General features: G+C 49.4%; 1 protein-coding gene across 1 annotated transcript in view; it reads right to left on the minus strand.

The window, feature by feature from the left end:
- The window catches only part of CHD1 (chromodomain helicase DNA binding protein 1), a 1544591-nt gene that overhangs the window by 1276248 nt on the left and 246776 nt on the right, over positions 1–21567 (minus strand). The window lies entirely within an intron of this gene.

Here is a 21567-nt window from a genome sequence, read left to right on the forward strand (position 1 = left end):
ATTTAATTAGGATGAGCTATTTTTAGGTCCTACTCGCCCATTCTGGCGAGTAGGAAGACAAACTGACTTTTTACCTCTATCTCGGAAAGCAGAGCAAATGTTACAATTTAACAAGATTTAAAGGCATCGTTGTTGCTCACAAAGTGAATGTCTTCAAATCTTGTTAACTTGTCACATTTGCTTACTTTCAGAGAGAGATCAAGTGCATTACAGTTAGGTCGAGTAGATTTTTTAAAGTTACTAGACCTCGAGGTATAGTAAAAAAAAAAAAACGATTTTTCGAGCCCTGGGGCTGTTGAGGAAGAAAAAAATTACTTACCTGTAACAATACTTTTGAGGTTGCAGTTCTGTAGAGACAAATGCAGTCCTGCCATCTAGTGTTGGGTTAGGAACATTACAAATTGTTTTCCTTCGAAGATGTATTTTCTGATTCAAGGTGACTCATGATACCACCCCTGGAACCCACAATGAACCAGGCAACAGACACCGAATATATGATTATACCACGATTTCAGTTACCACGCATGGCTTTACCACGCAAATTTTACCTCGCAAGTGGCTTTACCACGCTGGTATTTACAACGTAGCATTTTACTACGAGTAGAAACGTCTTACCTGCACGTCTTTCTCCACGAGCCCTTACTTCCATCCTCCTTTGAAACAAGCGTCAAAACACGTATACCAAAATAAAAAAAGGACTGCTTTTTTGACGTACACGGCACGTCTTTGGGGGAGGCTCTTTCCTCTTTCTTTTAAATTTATGTTCGTTTTTTTGTTAAAGTAACCTGCTTGTTATTTTTTGGGGGGGAGACCCCCCCCAGCCCCCCTCCGTGGAAGGTACCCTGCATGGAAGGCACCCTGCGTGGTAAGTGTCACGTGGTAAACGTGAGTAGTGGTAATGCCTTCGTGGTAAATGATGTTTCCCACTGACACCACACTAGAATATGTTTTTATACGAAGAGTAAAAGTGAAGGTGCAAAGCAGTATAATGATGGTTAATTAAAGTAATGCACAAATAGTATTTAGAATTATACAATTTCACACGCATTACACAGCTCATCTGGGGAAAAGCGTAGAGCGCATTTGTATCTACACTACTAAAAGCTATAAACCAATTGTTACTAATAAGCAACTTTTTCCTTTTGCAGTATATATATCACGTTCTCTGAACAGGCTGAAAAATCAGCACACGTTTCTTTTAAGCTATTGCTTTGAAGCAGGTACATTAGATGTGTGAAGCTATGTTTTATCTTTCTTTTTGCAAAGTTCTTTATTGATTTTACATAAAAAATACGTGGTGACAACTTGAGCTCAGCGGGAGCCTAGGACACCGCCTTAGAAAAAACACAATAACAGCGCAGTAAAACAACGTTAACCCCTTCCGTGCTCAGCTCGTCATGAGGCACAGTGCTCGTGTACGCATGACGAGATGAGCTCGTCATGACCACACCCATTTGTATTATGGTCCAGCACAGCAGGGGAATCATTCAAGCAGCCAAGGTGTTAAAATAAAATATGGCATAATAAAATTGAATGGCACAGCAGGAATTGGATCGCACAGCCCATTTATATATCAATAGTGTCAAGGCTGCTGCTGCAGGCATCCCCCACAGTGGTCCAATGTCTCTGTCAGGGCAGGGCTCCAAGTGAATGCCCCGGAACTCGGCCCAGTCTTTCCATACGGTATAGTGATTTTGGGGACATTGCCTTGCTAAGTATACAATCGATTTCAGCCACAGGAACTCCCTCAAATCCTAAATTTGCTGGGCTTGTTGAGATAGCAGGGCGGACCTCGTTCCTCCTTGTTTGTTCAAGTAGTGCATACTTGTGTTGTCCGTCCGGATCCACACTGATGCCCGAGAACGATGGTGTGAAAAGATTTTAGGGCCAGGAAGATAGCTATCAATTGTCGAAGGTTGATATGCCACGTTCGCTGCTGAACGTCCCATTTGCCGCTTACCGTCAGCCTTTGAAGGTGTGCTCCCCACCCTTCGAGGGAGGCATCTGTAGTGAGGACGAACGTTGGAGCTTCCACTAGGAATGCGCAGCCTGCTGCCACGTTCCTCTTGCAAGTCCACCAGTGTAAGGTTTCTCAAATCCGGGGAGTGATGTGGATGAGATCGTCAAAGGACCCCGAAATCTGTAACCATTGGTTGTTGAGCTCCTCTTGCAGGGGTCTCATTCTGAGACGGCAGTTAGGGACTAAAGGAATGCAGGAAGAAAGCATCCCCAGAAATGATTTGAACTGCAGGACTGAAACGGACCTTTTTGATCGCAGTAGCTGGACAAGTTTGCACATTTTTAGTTGCCATTCGTTTGAGACAAAGGTTTGTGTCAGCCGAGTGTCTATGGTGGCTCCCAAGAGCATCGTTCTTTGTGATGGGACGAGATGAGACTTGTCGAAATTGATGGAGAGGCCCAGAGATTGGAAAAGGGGCAAACATCTCGGAATGTGGGTGTTCGCGACTGTGAAAGAATTTTCCTTGATAAGGCAGTCGTTTAGATATGGAAAAATTTGAATTCCTTCCAGACGAAGGTGTGCGGCCACCGGTGATAGAACCTTGGTAAAAACACGGGGTGCAGAACATAGTCCGAAAGGAAGGACTTTGAACTGGAAGTCCCTGCCAGCCTCTCTGAACCGCAAGAACTTTCTGTGTCTGGGTAGAATTGGTACATGGAAATACGCGTCTTGGAGTTAGAGTGTGGCCATGTGATCCGCCGCAGTGAGGAGTTGAAGGATTTCTTGAAGTGTCAACATCCCGAAGGATAACTTTTTTAGTTATTTGTTGAGGGAGCGAAGATCTAGAATGGGGCGCCAATCTCCCGATTTTTTCTTTATCAGGAAAAATCTTGAATAAAAAAACGGTACCTCTTTGTAATTGAGGGACCACTTTGATCGCTCCTTTTCGTTACATCAAATTTATTTGGGAAAAAAGCTCTGTGAGATGAGGTGGGCCTTTGGGAGGAGAATTTGAAGGAATCCTTACGAATTCTAGAGCATGGCCTCTGGCCACAATGTCCAAGACCCACTTGTCTGATGTTATAGCGGAACAATTCGAGTAAAATTGGGAGATTCTGCCTCCAACTTTTAAAAGGGTAGGCGGTAGAACAGGTGGCAGTTGTCACCGTTTTTTAGACGTATTACGTCCGCAGTAGGAAGACTTTCTCTTATTTTGTGAATAAGAGGTATTTGGTTGTCTGTAGGATTGTTGGCGTTGAGAAGAGTAAAGTTGGTAACTTTGATAGAATTGGTATTGTCTTTGTTGATTGTAACCTCCTCGACCAGAGAAGGATCCACGGCCCTTAGCGCCACGAAAGGGCAGCTTCCGAAACTGGAGAGTACCAAGAGATTTTGCTGTCTCTGTATCCTTTTCAATGGCCTGAAGGGCCTCGTCTACATGTTGATCAAAAAGAGATTTGCCATCAAATGGCATATCAATCATTTTTGCCTGAACCTCCAGGCGAAATTATGTTGATTTCAGCCAGCCTTGCCGCAGTAGGACTGCGGCACCTGCCAGTTGCCGGAAGCCTGTAGAAGCAAAATCGACAGCCGAATCCATAATCTCAGCATCGATACGTGCAGGATCTTTAGTGCTTCTGATTTAGAAGGCTCAGGCAACATGTCATTGTAGAGAGAAATATCCGACCACATCTGTCTGTCGCTGTGCTGCTTGGGCGATAACAGAGTCAGCTTTTGGCTGACCTATGAGGCATGCTGGCGAACGTTCGGGTGCCTTGTATTTTTTGGCGAGGCGGGGAAGGACCGCAGGAACAGAAGCAGGAGCTTTCATGACCTTTAGACCTTCCTGGCAAATGAAGTCAATGATTGCGATTTTCCGTACTTGATCTTTAAAGTCGTATAGGAAACAATCATCCTTCTTGGTTTCCATAGGAAGGAGGAACCTTTGCGTTACCCTTTCCATATGAAGATGAAAACCTCATATTTCAACCTGAGGCGAATCGATGGGAGGCGGAGTAGAAGGAGACGGAGTTTGTATCTGGTAATCGCCCCACTCCGTAAAAAGCAAACTGTTGTCCAATTCTCCTTCTTCCCTATCATCGTCCGTGGTGTGAGCATCATGAGAATGATGAGAAGGTACCGGAGAAGGTGGTCTGGGTGACCTCAATGCAGAAGAGGAAGATTGAGGAACAGGTGTAGATGGTACAGAAGAAGCTGATTCTGATGGAGGGAAACAGCGATAGTAATCATCCAACATGAACTGTAGATTATTTAACAGAGCCAAAGGCATTAGGGCTGTAGGGATAGCATATGAAGCTGGACAAACAGTCTCTGGGGAAGGATTATCATTGTGATCTTCCTCCTGATATTTAATGAATAACTCAGAAGGGCTCCTGGCAGTGTGAAACCTATCGTCCTCATCGGATTCCTCATCATCTCCATAATCCAGCAACTGTTCAGGTAACTCCAGAGGAACCTTAGTAGGGGAAATATGAAGTGGAGAGAGGGCCTCTAATGAAGATCCACGTCTTTGCAGCAAGGAAGATGGTGTTGTCAATGGAGGTAACTGCGCAGGCGTCATAGACGTTGCAAAAGATGCCATGGCCGTAGACGCTGACCAAACCTGCAACACTGTGCATGAAGATAACTGCAGCATCAACGAGGGAGCCGTTGACTTAGTCTTCGTCGACTAAGATGGTGTCAATGAAGTAATCGTCGACGAGGCGGCCGTCGACTAGGCAATCATCAACGAGGCAATCGTGGATGAGACCTTTCTAATCTTCGCCGAAGGGGCGTTAACGGTAGATTTCATTTCCTTCGTCTACGAGATTGGTTTCACGGAGACGGATACCAGCTTCGACAGCGGAGATGCCAACGACATGATCATATGAGGTCTCGGAGATGAGAAAGTAACAGTGGACTTCATCGTAGCATCAACGGTAGGCTTTGTCAATGAAGATGTCGTTGTCGAGATCATAGATGAGGGAACCAGTTTCTGAGATAAATCCTTCTCAGAAACTCGTTTTGAAGCCAGAGACTTCGCAGTTTTTCTCGGGGCGTAGTATGCAGAGGTTTACTCTTTGAAGGTGGAGTAGCCTTTTTTGAAGTGGAAGCAAGTTCAGAACTCTTAGAGGTGTGCTGTTTTTTCGACACATTAGTCCCAGGAGAAGATAAATTCTCCTCAGCAACCCTCTTCCTAGAGGACGTAGTCTTACCAGAGGCAACATTCCCATCTTCAGATAAGGGGTTGTCTTGATCTTTAATCTGATGTAGCCACAGAAGTAGACATCCCTCTCTGTCCCTGAGAGTCTTTTGAGGGAAGGTTCTGCAGATCTTGCAGTCTCTTACCTGGTGATCAGGATACAAGCAATAAATGCACTTCTTGTGGGGGTCCTCAGAAAGCAGACGGAGCTTCCCACAAGATTCACAAGGTTGAAAGAGATTTCTTTGAAGAAGACCTCATGAAATGAATTCCTGAAGAAATTTGAAAAGTACTGAGCAGAGCTCAGGGAGACTCCCTTCACAGGACATGCGGTAGAAAATCTGAGAGCCTGAGCCTCTGAGGAGAACATTCTGGAGGGTGCGGTCGCCTGATTCGCTGTAGTTTGGACTATATATATAATGACTTGGACGAGTCATAAATGCATGATTTTTTTTCCTTTTAGTTTCCAGCTACTTTACTCCCTGGTTCTATGTTACCTATGGTAAGGTTATTGTGAGAAGGTGGCCTGATATGCAGTGCTCACTATTCTAGTGAACACTATGTATCAGTCCAGCAACCCTTATTGATGATTGGTTGCAAGTCAACCTTATAGACCAGCTATCCTAGTAGCGTGGATACGAGCAGTCTAAGGCTAAAGACTCGAGAGGGCGTGTTAAGCCAGCTGTTATACCACACATATACCCCTTGAACACCAAGTGAAAGGACACCACACAAGTGTTATGAAAATAAACAATATATTCATTAAGAATCACAACAGCCCTGTACTCTTTATGAGGACAGGGTACTAAGCACAAATCAAAACTCTTACGAAAATACTTAAGTTAGCACAGTATATACAAATGCCCGAGGGGCACGGAAAACCATATACTCTGGAAGTGGAATGCGAAATTACTAGCAGGTAAGTACAGTACTAATAGGCTTTGGAATCGCTAGGTCTTGACTACTGAACCTTCTGATTACTAATAGGAGGCCTAGGGGACTCGGGTGCAGAGTGTGCACTCTCACGCGTGATGCGGGACAAAGTCTATGGTAGCTAGATTTCACAGAGTTAGTGTGTGAGAAGGTGGCCTGATATGCAGTGCTCACTATTCTAGTGAACACTATGTATCAGTCCAGCAACCCTTATTGATGATTGGTTGTAAGTCAACCTTATAGACCAGCTATCCTAGTAGCGTGGATACGAGCAGTCTAAGGCTAAAGACTCGAGAGGGCGTGTTAAGCCAGCTGTTATACCACACATATACCCCTTGAATACCCAGTGATGGACACCACACAAGTGTTATGAAAATAAACAAGTTATTTATTAAGATTCACAACAGCCCTGTACTCTTTATGAGGACAGGGTACTAAGCACAAAACAAAACTCTTACGAAAATACTTAAGTTAGCACAGTATATACAAATGCCCGAGGGGCACGGAAAACCATATACTTTGAAAGTGGAATGCGAAATTACTAGCAGGTAAGTACAGTACTAATAGGATTTGGAATCGCTAGGTCTTGACTATAGAACCTTCAGATTACTTACAGGAGGCCTAGGGGACTCGGGTGCAGAGTGTGCACTCTCACGCGTGATGCGGGACAAAGTCTATGGTAGCTAGTAATGACAAAGTTAGTGTTCTCGGGCGAACCCGACCTGGTAGGAGGAAAACGAAAGTGGATTCTGACCCTTGGATAGTGAGGCTATGCTGGGGCACCGAAATGCCGAAGTTACCTAGCCCAGGGGCTGCAGCTGCATAGGACTCAAAAGACGTCGGGAATCCTCGTAGACGGACCAGGAGCCTGGAAGAAAGAAGTTGCTGGCAGGCGACCAGTGAAGAAAGTTCAGTGGATCCAAGCCTGGATCGATGGAAGATGACACCTGAAAGCAGAGGGGACCAAGTTCGAGACTACTAGCCAGTAGTCAGGTGGCACCAGGAGGGCACCGGATGGTAGTCACCTCGACTAGGTGAGTGGGTGACGCTGTGCACGCAGATCTCACGGACCAGGAGGCGTTGTCGGCGACCAGGATGGAGGAGCGAGCTGTCCCACGAAGATTGACGCTGTCGGCGTCGCTGGACCCAGGATTGGGCAACAAAGCCTTGGCAAATTCAAGCCCACGCGGTGGACTCAAAATGGCGTCTGGAGTGGACCAGGAGGGTCCGGGGTGCTTCTCTTGAAGAAGGAAGCAAGGGCCAGTCTGGAGCAACCAGACCAGCAGCAGTGATGTCGTCGGGCGTCGTGAAGAAGGCCACAAGCCAGCCGGCTAGTAGCCACACAGCGCGGTGAGCAGGCAAAAGCAGAAGGGCCCCACGCAGATCGTGGAGATGCTGGAGGGCTGATCTTCGGTGCTGGAGCTGCTCAGGGTTGGGGCTTCTCGGACCCCAAAGCACTCACCAGTGGAGCACACGGTGGGCTTGTTACAAAGAAGTCGTGCAGTCTTGGCGATCGTCGGTCCCTCGAGGTCTCGTCGCACTCACAGTTCTCAGCTTTGCTGTAGAGGTGAGTAGAGGTCAGAGGTGCCAGGGAAGCCGGGTCTCGTCGAGCTGGGTCGTCGGATTCGTGATGAAGGACTTGCAGCAGACCGCAGTGTTCTTAGGATGGTGCCTGCGGATGCAGGGTGACTACTCCATAGCCACAAGGGAGAATCTTGAGGAAGAAATCTTGAAGTCCTTTTGAATAAAGTCGTGTCTTGATTCCAAAGATGATCTAATTTGAACAGGGGGCCCGCTCCCATCTTTATACTAAAAAAGGGGGCTGACCCGGTGACTAGGTCCTGCCTATGGGTGGGACTAGGAGGGGGGTGGTTACACCCCTCTGCCATGCCGGACTTCCCCAGGCCAGGGGCTGGTGTGCCCCTGGAACTGGTTTAGACCGGCCTATGCGTAGTGAGCACCGGGGTGCCACTCAGCAGTCACCTTCCTGAAAAGCCCTGCCTACCCAGGATACACAAAACCATGTCTGGGACGGTGCTAGCACCGTCCCGGACAGGAAACCCTTTGTCCAAGCCTCCCTCTCTGGAAGGACTCCCAGCAGCAGGAGGTCAGACTCGTGTCTGTGGTGGCAGCATCCATTTTGTGGAGCTGAGGCTTTAGTTAACTTTAACCGGGGTTAACAGTTACATACATGTCGTGTCCCTCTAGAAGGGTGGAATGCTAACCCCGTCGCCAGAATTGGCGAGGGGTTAGTATTCCAATTCGTATGACACCTTACTCGACATGTTTTGATAAAGCAATACCAAAGATAGCATTTAACCACGAGGATTATAATGCACTTAAGAGTATATGGTATGCGATATCATGGAACAGCTATTAGGACTTGATCCCGCAAGCTGCAGACAGGCTCAGCTCATGCCAGAGCACCATCTCACACGATTCCAAGTACTCTGCCTTCAGGATTGTTAAGGCCTGCCATAGGAGTGACTGATAGGAATCTGTGTGTCCATTTTAGGGTTAGATATAGGTATACTATATCTACAGCAAAGGGTGATTACACGACTTTGCCCCAGCAGTCATGCAGCCAGTTGTGTCAAATTTAGGAGGCCAGCCAGGGGGTGGCATAATACATGCTTCAGCCCTGGGTACACCTATGCCCTGAGTTACAGGGTCTGATAAGGTGACCCAGTACCAATTGGTAAATGCACCTAGGGTACATGTTGTAATTTAGAGAGAGAACAGCCAGGCTGTGGGTCTGATTAGCAGGCCCACAGCCAGAGAAAGTCGTAAACCAGTGAAACAAAAGCAAAAAATCTGGGTGATCATAGGATTGCAGACCCTACTCTCCTACATGAACCCCCCCCAAACTTTGGGACAATAAGCTAACCTTGACCAGGTGAGTCTTCTTGTTCTAAGTGGAAATATCTGGAGAGCCCATCGGCATTGCCATGATCAGTACCAGGTCTATGTTCCACTGTAAAGTCCATCCCCTGTAGGGAAATGGACCACCTAAGCAGTTTGGGGTTTTCACCCTTCATCTGATTTAGCCACAAGAGGGGCTTATGGTCGGTCTGAATCTTGAAGTGAGTGCCAAACAAGTATGGCCTCAGCTTCTTCAGGGCCCAAACCACAGCAAAGGCCTCCCTCTCAATAGCTGACCAATTCTTTTCTCTGGGGGTCAGCCTTCTGCTTATAAAAGCAATGGGCTGGTCTTGACCATCAAAATTCAGTTGAGAAAGAACAGCTCCCACACCCAACTCAGAAGCATCTGTTTGGACAATGAATGGTTTGGAGTAGTCTGGACTCTTAAGGATAGGTGCTGTGCACATGGCCTGCTTTAGGTCATCGAATGCTTTTTGACAGCCTGCTGTCCACTGAACCTTTTTTGGCATTTTCTTACTTGTCAGTTCATTTAATGGTGTCACAATTGAACCATAGTTCCTGACAAATTTTCTGTAGTATCCAGTCAGGCCCAAGAAAGCTCGAACCTGAGTCTGGGTGGTTGGAGGAGCCCAGTCCCTGATTGACTGTATTTTGCTCTCCAGTGGCTGAACCTGGCCTCCACCTACAAGGTGGCCCAGGTATACAACCTGTGTCTGCCCTATCTGGCACTTGGTGGCCTTGATAGTGAGGCCTGCTGCTTGCAGAGCCTCTAACACTTTCCTCAGGTGGACCAGGTGATCCTCCCAGGTGGAGCCTAAAGACAGCAATATCATCTAGATATGCTGCACAGAAGTCATCCAGCCCAGTGAGGACTTGATTCACCAACCTTTGGACGGTGGCAGGTGCATTTTTCAGACCAAATGGCATTACCAAAAATTGATAATGCCCACCAGGTGTTGATAATGCTGTCTTGGGCTTGGCATCCTCGGTTAAATTGATTTGCCAGTACCCAGCTGTCAGGTCAAATGTACTTAAGTAGTTGGCAGAAGCCAATCTATCTATAAGTTCATCTGCCCTTGGTATTGGGTGGGCATCAGTCTTAGTGACTGCATTGAGACCCCTGTAGTCTACGCAGAACCTCATCTCTCTTTTACCATCTTGGGTGTGAGGTTTTGGCACTAGAACTACTGGACTAGCCCAAGGGCTATCTGAGGGTTCAATAACTCCCAACTCCAACATTTTCTGCACTTCAGTTTTTATGCAGTCTCTAACATGATCAGGCTGCCTGTAGATTTTACTCTTAACTGGCAGGCTGTCACCAGTGTCAACCTCATGGGTGCACCAATTGGTCTGACTGGGTGTCAGAGAGAACATATGTCTGAAAGACTGAAGAACCTGTTTACAGTCTTTCTGTTGATGCTCAGAGAGGCTGCCACAAAAGACAACACCATCTACTGACCCATCATCAGGATTCTGAGTGAGCAGGTCTGGGAGAGGGTCACTCTCTTCCTCCTGTCCCTCATCTATGGCCATGAGCAAGCTCATGTCCTTCCTGTCGACATATGCTTTGAGCCTGTTGACATGGAGTACCCTGTGGGGGCTCCTGGGAGTTCCAAGGTCCACCAGGTAGGTGACCTCTCCCTTTTGCTCAAGAATTGTGTGGGGCCCAGACCATTTGTCTTTGAGTGCTGCTGGGGCCACTGGCTCCAACACCCACACCTTCTGTCCAGGCTGGTAAACAGTCAGGACAGCCTTTTGGTCATGCCAAGCTTTTTGAAGTTCTTGACTGGCCTTAAGGTTTTCAGATGCCTTCTCCATATACTCAGCCATCCTGGAGCGGAGACCAAGTACATAGTCCACTATGTTGGTTGCAGGCTTTTTGAGAGGTCTCTCCCATCCTTCCTTCACCAAACACAGGGGGCCTCTCACAGGATGCCCATACAAAAGTTCAAAAGGGCTGTAGCCAACCCCCTTTTGTGGGACCTCTCTGTAAGCAAACAGAAGGCAGGGAATCAGGACATCCCATCTACGCCTGAGCTTTTCAGGTAGTCCATGAATCATCCCTTTTAGGGTCCTGTTGAACCTTTCAACAAGCCCATTGCATTGTGGATGATAGGGTGTGGTGAACTTGTAGTTGACACCACATTCCTTCCACATAGCAGTTAAGTAGCTTGACATGAAGTTTGCACCTCTGTCAGAGACAACCTCCTTAGGGAAGCCCACTCTGGAGAACACTCCAACTAGGGCCCTTGCCACCACAGGTGCTGTGGTGGTCCTAAGTGGAATAGCTTCCGGATACCTGGTGGCATGATCCACTACCACCAGTATAAACTTGTGCCCTGATGCTGTCTGGGGTTCCATTGGACCAACAATGTCAATCCCCACTCTTTCAAAGGGCACCCCCACCACAGGCATTGGTATAAGGGGGGCCTTTGTTGTGCCACCTGACTTACCACTGGCTTGGCAAGTGACACAGGAGCGACAAAACTCCTTGGTATCCTCATTCATGTGAGGCCAGTGAAAGTGTGAGACAAGCCTGTCCCAAGTCTTTGTCTGGCCTAAGTGACCTGCTAAGGGAATCTCATGGGCCAATGTAAGGAGGAAACCTCTCTGAGACAAGGGTACAACCAGCCTCCTGGTCATGCCAGGCTTGGGGTCTCTTGACTCAGTGTACAGGAGTCCATCTTCCCAGTATACCTTGTGGGTACCTGTGGCGTTCCCAGCAGCCTCAGCAGCAGCCTGCTGTCTGAGGGGTTCAAGAGAAGGGCAGTCTAACTGGTCCTTCCCCAGGTCTTCCCTTGAGGGTCCCCCTGAACCCAAGAATTCAACTTGATCAAGTTCAAACTCTCTAGGCTCAGTTTCCCTCAATTCCTGTAGGTCAGCCTCCTCTGAGACTTGGTCCACAACCTGGGGCAAGGGGGAAGGCACAGCCTTAACCCTACTGCTCTTTTTCTTGGAAGGTGTCTGGTCTATTGTTCCAGGATCCAGCACCTGTTCAGTGGGGCATTTCCTGACCTGTGACCTGGTCACAGCAAACACATGTGCTGGCAAGCCTAACATTTCCATGTGAGTCCTCTGCTCCACTTCTGACCATTGTGATGACTCCAAATCATTGCCCAACAAACAATCCACTGGGAGGTCTGAACTAACTACAACCTTCTTTTGGCCAGTTACCCCTCCCCAGGAGAAAGCTACAATTGCCATACTGTGATTGGTAGTGACATTGCTTGCATTGGTCACCAGGAATTCTGTACCTGGCATGATCTGTCCAGGGTCCACAAAGTTAGGTGTCACCATTGTGACACTGGCACAAGTGTCCCTATAGGCCTGAGCCATTTTTCCATTAATGAAAGGTGTCTGTCTGTATTTGCCCAAAGTATTGGGACTTATATCAGGGGACATATCCACATCCCCTGTACAAACAAGGACAGCCTGAGTGAGTGTACCAACTAAGTTGTCACACCCCTCAGAACCCAGGGTTAACCCTACTAAACCCTTGGGAGGTGCACTACCACTGCTGACTGTACTAGGGGGCACAGGTGCCTTAGGGGCTGCAGTGGCAGGAGTCTGCCCTCCTCCTTTCTTGGTGCACTCACTAAACCAGTGAGTTTTACTTTTGCAGTATTGGCACCACCTTTTAGATTGGCCTTCTTTCTTCTTTTGGGGAGCCTGACCCCCACCCTCTTTGGGTTGTTGGGGACCTGTCGAAGACTTCTGGTCATTTTGTTCCCCCTTAGAATCTTTACCCTTCTGGTCTGCTTTCTTCTGACCACCTTGATTCTGGCCCTGGTTCTGTTTAACTCTTGTTCTAACCCATCTGTCTGCCTTCTTTCCCAATTCTTGGGGAGAGGTCATATCTGAGTCAACAAGATGCTGATGCAACAACTGGTTCTGACAATTGTTTAAAATGTGTTCTCTCATCATCAAATTGTACAATCCTTTATAATCAGTAACCTTACTGCCCAGCAACCAGCCCTCAAAAGCCTTAGTGGCACAATCTACAAAGTCAGACCAATCTTGAGACTGAGTTTTCTGGGTATCCCTGAACAGCACTCTGTACTGCTCAGTGGTTAGGCCAAACCCTTCAACCAGTGTATTTTTCAAGACTTGGTAATTGTTAGCATCCTCCACTCTTGTAGTGAGGAGCTTATCTCTACCTTTTCCTTCAAAGGAGAGCCACAAGATAGCTGCCCACTGACTCTGGGGAACACCCTGCACAGTGCAGGCCCTCTCCAGAGCAGTAATCCATTTGTGGATGTCATCCCCTTCTTTAAAGGGGGGCACTATCTTACCTAGGTGTTTTGTATCAAAACTCCTTTCCCTATTGCTAGGTACAATGCTGCCACCAGTGGGGACTACCCCACTTAACTGTTGCTCTCTAGCAAAGGCAAGCCTCTCTTTGGCCAGGGCAAGTTCTTCCCTTTCAATCCTCAGATTGGCTGCCCTTTCTTTAGCTTCATACACTCTCCTCTGAGTGGATGTCATCCCCTTCTGAGAGGAGTGTTGAGAGCCATTGGTTTGAAGGGATCTGCCAGAGCCTCTGGATAGAGACCTAGCTCGTCCATTCCCAATGTTAAGCTGACCTGAGAGTGGCCCCAGGGGTCCCCCAGTACCAATCTCATGTCTGCTTAAGTTGGACCTGGTTAGTCTACTGACTTCTACCTGTCCCTTATCTGCCTCATCCCCTGACAACTGGTCCTCATCCTCATCCTCATCATCATCTGCTTCCTGGAGGGGATGTTCCTGGCTATCAAAGGGTCCCTGTAAGGGGGGCATATTCCCATCTGGATTAGAAGGGTCTGGGTTACCAGCCCTCCTTGCATCATAAGTCTCTAAGAGACCAATCAGAAAGGAAGTTGTGGGGTTAGGCCCCTGTCTTATCTTCCTGGAGGTACACACCTGTCTCAACTCCCTGAAGCTAAGAACAGTATATCTGGAAGGGATGACCTGTGGAGGGTCCACTGACACAAGGGGAGACTCAGAGTTTCCTCCTTTGTCTGACATACTGTTTCTAGTGTGGTGTAAGTGATGCACCTACCTACACTATGTGTTTGCCTACTGATCCCTTGCTAAGAGTTGCAGCCAAGGTGTGCTAAGCCTTGAGGAGCTGCAACAGCTGGTTCAGTAGAACTCAGAGTATTCTAAGCTTAGTTATATGTACCTAACAGTACTTATGTGATCTTTCAACAAGATATTCTTAGGATACGTGTGGTAAAACAACAGCAAGCTCAAATCCCAACCGCTGCTCACCAATGTGAGAAGGTGGCCTGATATGCAGTGCTCACTATTCTAGTGAACACTATGTATCAGTCCAGCAACCCTTATTGATGATTGGTTGTAAGTCAACCTTATAGACCAGCTATCCTAGTAGCGTGGATACGAGCAGTCTAAGGCTAAAGACTCGAGAGGGCGTGTTAAGCCAGCTGTTATACCACACATATACCCCTTGAATACCCAGTGAAAGGACACCACACAAGTGTTATGAAAATAAACAAGTTATTTATTAAGATTCACAACAGCCCTGTACTCTTTATGAGGACAGGGTACTAAGCACAAAACAAAACTCTTACGAAAATACTTAAGTTAGCACAGTATATACAAATGCCCGAGGGGCACGGAAAACCATATACTCTGAAAGTGGAATGCGAAATTACTAGCAGGTAAGTACAGTACTAATAGGCTTTGGAATCGCTAGGTCTTGACTATAGAACCTTCAGATTACTTACAGGAGGCCTAGGGGACTCGGGTGCAGAGTGTGCACTCTCATGCGTGATGCGGGACAAAGTCTATGGTAGCTAGTAATGACAAAGTTAGTGTTCTCGGGCGAACCCGACCTGGTAGGAGGAAAACGAAAGTGGATTCTGACCCTTGGATAGTGAGGCTATGCTAGGGCACCGAAATGCCGAAGTTACCTAGCCCAGGGGCTGCAGCTGCATAGGACTCAAAAGACGTCGGGAATCCTCGTAGACGGACCAGGAGCCTGGAAGAAAGAAGTTGCTGGCAGGCGACCAGTGAAGAAAGTTCGGTGGATCCAAGCCTGGATCGATGGAAGATGACACCTGAAAGCAGAGGGGACCAAGTTCGAGACTACTAGCCAGTAGTCAGGTGGCACCAGGAGGGCACCGGATGGTAGTCACCTCGACTAGGTGAGTGGGTGACGCTGTGCACGCAGATCTCACGGACCAGGAGGCGTTGTCGGCGACCAGGATGGAGGAGCGAGCTGTCCCACGAAGATTGAAGCTGTCGGCGTCGCTGGACCCAGGATTGGGCAACAAAGCCTTGGCAAATTCAAGCCCACGCGGTGGACTCAAAATGGCGTCTGGAGTGGACCAGGAGGGTCCGGGGTGCTTCTCTTGAAGAAGGAAGCAAGGGCCAGTCTGGAGCAACCAGACCAGCAGCAGTGATGTCGTCGGGCGTCGTGAAGAAGGCCACAAGCCAGCCGGCTAGTAGCCACACAGCGCGGTGAGCAGGCAAAAGCAGAAGGGCCCCACGCAGATCGTGGAGATGCTGGAGGGCTGATCTTCGGCGCTGGAGCTGCTCAGGGTTGGGGCTTCTCGGACCCCAAAGCACTCACCAGTGGAGCACACGGTGGGCTTGTTACAAAGAAGTCGTGCAGTCTTGGCGATCGTCGGTCCCTCGAGGTCTCGTCGCACTCACAGTTCTCAGCTTTGCTGTAGAGGTGAGTAGAGGTCAGAGGTGCCAGGGAAGCCGGGTCTCGTCGAGCTGGGTCGTCGGATTCGTGATGAAGGACTTGCAGCAGACCGCAGTGTTCTTAGGATGGTGCCTGCGGATGCAGGGTGACTACTCCTTAGCCACAAGGGAGAATCTTGAGGAAGAAATCTTGAAGTCCTTTTGAATAAAGTCGTGTCTTGATTCCAAAGATGATCTAATTTGAACAGGGGGCCCGCTCCCATCTTTATACTAAAAAAGGGGGCTGACCCGGTGACTAGGTCCTGCCTATGGGTGGGACTAGGAGGGGGGTGGTTACACCCCTCTGCCATGCCGGACTTCCCCAGGCCAGGGGCTGGTGTGCCCCTGGAACTGGTTTAGACCGGCCTATGCGTAGTGAGCACCGGGGTGCCACTCAGCAGTCACCTTCCTGAAAAGCCCTGCCTACCCAGGATACACAAAACCATGTCTGGGACGGTGCTAGCACCGTCCCGGACAGGAAACCCTTTGTCCAAGCCTCCCTCGCTGGAAGGACTCCCAGCAGCAGGAGGTCAGACTCGTGTCTGTGGTGGCAGCATCCATTTTGTGGAGCTGAGGCTTTAGTTAACTTTAACCGGGGTTCACAGTTACATACACGTCGTGTCCCTCTAGAAGGGTGGAATGCTAACCCCGTCGCCAGAATTGGCGAGGGGTTAGTATTCCAATTCGTATGACACCTTACTCGACATGTTTTGATAAAGCAATACCAAAGATAGCATTTAACCGCGAGGATTATAATGCACTTAAGAGTATATGGTATGCGATATCATGGAACAGATATTAGGACTTGATTCCGCAAGCTGCAGACAGGCTCAGCTCATGCCAGAGCACCATCTCACACGATTCCAAGCACTCTGCCTTCAGGATTGTTAAGGCCTGCCATAGGAGTGACTGATAGGAATCTGTGTGTCCATTTTAGGGTTAGATATAGGTATACTATATCTACAGCAAAGGGTGATTACACGACTTTGCCCCAGCTGTCATGCAGCCAGTTGTGTCAAATTTAGGAGGCCAGCCAGGGGTGGCATAATACATGCTTCAGCCCCTGGTAGGCCCTGGGTACACCTATGCCCTGAGTTACAGGGTCTGATAAGGTGGCCCAGTACCAATTGGTAAATGCACCTAGGGTACATGTTGTAATTTAGAGAGAGAACAGCCAGGCTGTGGGTCTGATTAGCAGGCCCACAGCCAAAGAAAGTCGTAAACCAGTGAAACACAAGCAAAAAATCTGGGTGATCATAGGATTGCAGACCCTACTCTCCTACATAGTGTTCTCGGGCGAACCCGACCTGGTAGGAGGAAAACGAAAGTGGATTCTGACCCTTGGATAGTGAGGCTATGCTGGGGCACCGAAATGCCGAAATTACCTAGCCCAGGGGCTGCAGCTGCATATGTCTCAAAAGACGTTGGGGAATCCTCGTAGACGGACCAGGAGCCTGGAAGAAAGATGCTTACAGGCGACCAGTGAAGAGAGTTCGAAGTGATCCAAGCCTGGATCTTGAAGAGAGATGACACCTGAAAGCAGAGGGGACCAAGTTCGAGACTACTAGCCAGTAGTCAGGTGGCACCAGGAGGGCACCGGATGGTAGTCACCTCGACTAGGTGAGTGGGTGACGCTGTGCTCTGCAGATCTCACGGACCAGGAGGCGTTGTCGGCGACCAGGATGGAGGAGCGAGCTGTCCCACGATGGATGAAGCTGTCGGCGTCGCTGGACCCAGGATTGGGCAACAAAGCCTTGGCAAATTCAAGCCCACGCGGTGGACTCAAAATGGCGTCTGGAGTGGACCAGGAGGGTCCGGGGTGCTTCTCTGTTGCAAGGAAGCAAGGGCCAGTCTGGAGCAACCAGACCAGCAGCAGTGATGTCGTCGGGCGTCGTGAAGAAGGCCACAAGCCAGCCGGCTAGTAGCCACACAGCGCGGTGAACAAGCAAAAGCAGAAGGGCCCCACGCAGATCGTGGAGATGCTGGAGGGCTGATCTTCGGTGCTGGAGCTGCTCAGGGTGGGGGCTTCTCGGACCCCAAAGCACTCACCAGTGGAACACACGGTGGGCTTGTTGCAAAGAAGTCATGCAGTCTTGGCGATCGTCGGTCCCTCGAGGTCTCGTCGCACTCACAGTTCTCAGCTTGGCTGTAGAGGTGAGTAGAGGTCAGAGGTGCCAGGGAAGCCGGGTCTCGTCGAGCTGGGCAGTCGGATTCCGGAGGAAGGACTTGCAGCAGACCGCAGTGTTCTTAGGATGGTGCCTGCGGATGCAGGGTGACTACTCCTTAGCCACAAGGGAGAATCTTGAGGAAGAAATCTTGAAGTCCTTTTGAATAAAGTCGTGTCTTGATTCCAAAGATGATCTAATTTGAACAGGGGGCCCGCTCCCATCTTTATACTAAAAAAGGGGGCTGACCCGGTGACTAGGTCCTGCCTATGGGTGGGACTAGGAGGGGGGTGGTTACACCCCTCTGCCATGCCGGACTTCCCCAGGCCAGGGGCTGGTGTGCCCCTGGAACTGGTTCAGACTGGCCTATGCGTAGTGAGCACCGGGGTGCCACTCAGCAGTCACCTTCCTGTAAAGCCCTGCCTACCCAGGATACACAAAACCATGTCTGGGACGGTGCTAGCACCGTCCCGGACAGGAAACCCTTTGTCCAAGCCTCCCTCGCTGGAAGGACTCCCAGCAGCAGGAGGTCAGACTCGTGTCTGTGGTGGCAGCATCCATTTTGTGGAGCTGAGGCTTTAGTTAACTTTAACCGGGGTTCACAGTTACATACATGTCGTGTCCCTCTAGAAGGGTGGAATGCTAACCCCGTCGCCAGAATTGGCGAGGGGTTAGTATTCCAATTCGTATGACACCTTACTCGACATGTTTTGATAAAGCAATACCAAAGATAGCATTTAACCGCGAGGATTATAATGCACTTAAGAGTATATGGTATGCGATATCATGGAACAGATATTAGGACTTGATTCCGCAAGCTGCAGACAGGCTCAGCTCATGCCAGAGCACCATCTCACACGATTCCAAGTACTCTGCCTTCAGGATTGTTAAGGCCTGCCATAGGAGTGACTGATAGGAATCTGTGTGTCCATTTTAGGGTTAGATATAGGTATACTATATCTACAGCAAAGGGTGATTACACGACTTTGCCCCAGCTGTCATGCAGCCAGTTGTGTCAAATTTAGGAGGCCAGCCAGGGGTGGCATAATACATGCTTCAGCCCCTGGTAGGCCCTGGGTACACCTATGCCCTGAGTTACAGGGTCTGATAAGGTGGCCCAGTACCAATTGGTAAATGCACCTAGGGTACATGTTGTAATTTAGAGAGAGAACAGCCAGGCTGTGGGTCTGATTAGCAGGCCCACAGCCAGAGAAAGTCGTAAACCAGTGAAACAAAAGCAAAAAATCTGGGTGATCATAGGATTGCAGACCCTACTCTCCTACATAGTGTTCTCGGGCGAACCCGACCTGGTAGGAGGAAAACGAAAGTGGATTCTGACCCTTGGATAGTGAGGCTATGCTGGGGCACCGAAATGCCGAAATTACCTAGCCCAGGGGCTGCAGCTGCATATGTCTCAAAAGACGTTGGGGAATCCTCGTAGACGGACCAGGAGCCTGGAAGAAAGATGCTTACAGGCGACCAGTGAAGAGAGTTCGAAGTGATCCAAGCCTGGATCTTGAAGAGAGATGACACCTGAAAGCAGAGGGGACCAAGTTCGAGACTACTAGCCAGTAGTCAGGTGGCACCAGGAGGGCACCGGATGGTAGTCACCTCGACTAGGTGAGTGGGTGACGCTGTGCTCTGCAGATCTCACGGACCAGGAGGCGTTGTCGGCGACCAGGATGGAGGAGCGAACTGTCCCACGATGGATGAAGCTGTCGGCGTCGCTGGACCCAGGATTGGGCAACAAAGCCTTGGCAAATTCAAGCCCACGCGGTGGACTCAAAATGGCGTCTGGAGTGGACCAGGAGGGTCCGGGGTGCTTCTCTGTTGCAAGGAAGCAAGGGCCAGTCTGGAGCAACCAGACCAGCAGCAGTGATGTCGTCGGGCGTCGTGAAGAAGGCCACAAGCCAGCCGGCTAGTAGCCACACAGCGCGGTGAACAAGCAAAAGCAGAAGGGCCCCACGCAGATCGTGGAGATGCTGGAGGGCTGATCTTCGGTGCTGGAGCTGCTCAGGGTGGGGGCTTCTCGGACCCCAAAGCACTCACCAGTGGAACACACGGTGGGCTTGTTGCAAAGAAGTCGTGCAGTCTTGGCGATCGTCGGTCCCTCGAGGTCTCGTCGCACTCACAGTTCTCAGCTTGGCTGTAGAGGTGAGTAGAGGTCAGAGGTGCCAGGGAAGCCGGGTCTCGTCGAGCTGGGCAGTCGGATTCCGGAGGAAGGACTTGCAGCAGACCGCAGTGTTCTTAGGATGGTGCCTGCGGATGCAGGGTGACTACTCCTTAGCCACAAGGGAGAATCTTGAAGAAGAAATCTTGATGTCCTTTCGCAGAAAGTCGTGTCTTGATTCCAAAGATGATCTAATTTGAACAGGGGGCCCGCTCCTATCTTTATACTAAGAAAAGGGGCTGACCCGGTGACTAGGTCCTGCCTATGGGTGGGACTAGGAGGGGGGTGGTTACACCCCTCTCCCATGCCGGACTTCCCCCAGGCCAGAGGCTGGTGTGCCCCTGGAACTGGTTCTGACCGGCCTATGCGTAGTGAGCACCGGGGTGCCACTCAGCAGTCACCTTCCTGTAAAGCCCTGCCTACCCAGGATACACAAAACCCTGTCTGGGACGGTGCTAGCACCGCCCTCGACAGGAAACCCTTTGTCCAGGCTCCCCTCGCTGGAAGGACTCCCAGCTGCAGGGGGTCAGACTCGTGTCTGTGGCGGCAGCATCCATTTTGTGGAGCTGAGGCTTCGTTTAACTTTAACCGGGGTTCACAGTTACATCCATGTCGTGTCCCTCTAGAAGGGTGGAATGCTAACCCCGTCGCCAGAATTGGCGAGGGGTTAGTATTCCAATTCGTATGACACCTTACTCGACATGTTTTGATAAAGCAATACCAAAGATAGCATTTAACCGCGAGGATTATAATGCACTTAAGAGTATATGGTATGCGATATCATGGAACAGCTATTAGGACTTGGTTCCGCAAGCTGCAGACAGGCTCAGCTCATGCCAGAGCACCATCTCACACGATTCCAAGCACTCTGCCTTCAGGATTGTTAAGGCCTGCCATAGGAGTGACTGATAGGAATCTGTGTGTCCATTTTAGGGTTAGATATAGGTATACTATATCTACAGCAAAGGGTGATTACACAACTTTGCCCCAGCTGTCATGCAGCCAGTTGTGTCAAATTTAGGAGGCCAGCCAGGGGTGGCATAATACATGCTTCAGCGCCTGGTAGGCCCTGGGTACACCTATGCCCTGAGTTACAGTGTCTGATAAGGTGGCCCAGTACCAATTGGTAAATGCACCTAGGGTACACGTTGTAATTTAGAGAGAGAACAGCCAGGCTGTGGGTCTGATTGGCAGGCCCACAGCCAGAGAAAGTCGTAAACCAGTGAAACAAAAGCAAACAATCTGGGTGATCATAGGATTGCAGACCCTACTCTCCTACAGTTATTATGTGCATAATTAATAATTATTGCTTTTTTATGTACCGTGGGACTCCCACTCAGGCGACGGGGAATGATTCAGGCATGTGAATCTATGAAAAATACCCTAATACGGGACAACTTCAGTGTTTCTTTGTGAGTCACATCCCCCAGTGTAGACACTCGTATCGTGCCCTAAGCGGAAAACCCGCTTAAGGCTGCGACTTGTAGGAGCAGAGTGCAACACCATAGCAGGATCTCAGTCAGTCTGCCGGCTCAACCCATGGACTTCATGGCCGCAGTCTAAT

The sequence above is a fragment of the Lissotriton vulgaris genome, chromosome 3_1 (assembly GCF_964263255.1).
Source record: "Lissotriton vulgaris chromosome 3_1, aLisVul1.2, whole genome shotgun sequence".
In the NCBI taxonomy this organism is placed as follows: domain Eukaryota; kingdom Metazoa; phylum Chordata; class Amphibia; order Caudata; family Salamandridae; genus Lissotriton; species Lissotriton vulgaris.